The sequence below is a fragment of the Berghia stephanieae genome, chromosome 14 (assembly GCF_034508935.2).
Source record: "Berghia stephanieae isolate SIO BIC M18660-M18661 chromosome 14, UCSD_Bste_1.3, whole genome shotgun sequence".
NCBI classification, from domain to species: Eukaryota; Metazoa; Mollusca; class Gastropoda; order Nudibranchia; family Aeolidiidae; genus Berghia; species Berghia stephanieae.
In genome coordinates, this window is record NC_088373.1 from 17,503,200 (window position 1) to 17,504,087 (window position 888).

The 888-nt window shown below is 37.4% G+C and overlaps 1 protein-coding gene across 3 annotated transcripts in view; it reads left to right on the forward strand.

Moving 5' to 3' along the window:
- LOC144959747 (uncharacterized) overlaps positions 1–888 on the forward strand; it is a 29,214-nt gene continuing 28,326 nt past the window's right edge. For 2 of the 3 annotated variants that reach the window (XM_078892460.1, XM_078892462.1), the window contains exon 1: positions 1–445. The gene's annotated coding sequence lies outside the window, so the exon portion shown is untranslated. Of the gene's footprint in view, positions 446–623; positions 775–888 lie in introns of those variants that run through there. The other variant, XM_078892461.1, reaches the window with a different exon arrangement.

The following is an 888-nucleotide window of genomic DNA, read 5'->3' on the forward strand; positions in this document are numbered from 1 at the left end:
GTCGCCAGTCGTCGGCGTTGTCCTTGTTCCCATTCTTTTTTGGTACCAGTGTTATGATACTGTGTTTCCAGTCTGGGGGGACTTTTTGATATTTTAAACAGGTGTTAAAGATGGCCGTAAAAATTGGTGCCAGTTTGTTTATATTTTGTTTTATATATTTATAGGTGACACCGTGCCCCGGGTGACTTTTCATTAGGTAATTATTTTAACACAGCTTGTGAGTTCGTCGATTGTAAACTCACTTGTTGATGGTGTCCATGCGGGAGGGGGGATAGTGACATCATCGGACAAGGGTGTGTCACTAATGTTTATATTGTTTCGTTGACATTTTTCTTTATAGGCAGTCTCTACTGTGTTGATATCTATCTCACAACTTGAGTGTGTTTGTTTACATCCGTTTCTAATAATATCAATAGCTTTTCGTTGGTGGTTTACGAATATTGCTGTGAGTTCTTGTCATGTCACCTCTTTTTCCTCCTGTGCTCTTGGTGTGTTGTTTTGGATAAGGGAGGGCATAATGGAGGACTTTATATCTATTATTTTTATTTCGATGTATTTTAATAGAGCTTCATAATTGTTGATCGGGTTTTTATAATTTTTTTCATCGGTCCATCTGGGAATTTTGTAAAGATTCGTTTGCAGTAGCGGAGAAATTCAATGCTAAACGGCTGTCCATTATCGGGTCTTTGGATTTGGAATGTGTTGTTTTTGATGAAAACACTGTGTAGTGTTGAAAATAATGTTATCCATTTCGATGGGTTGGAGTGACAAAAAGTTGGTTTAATTTTAATGGGTTGTGTAGATATAGTATGTCTGAACATACCTTCTTGTTGTATAAACTTATTCCAAGAAGAATTACTGGTCGGTTCATGCTGATACTGGAGCCAA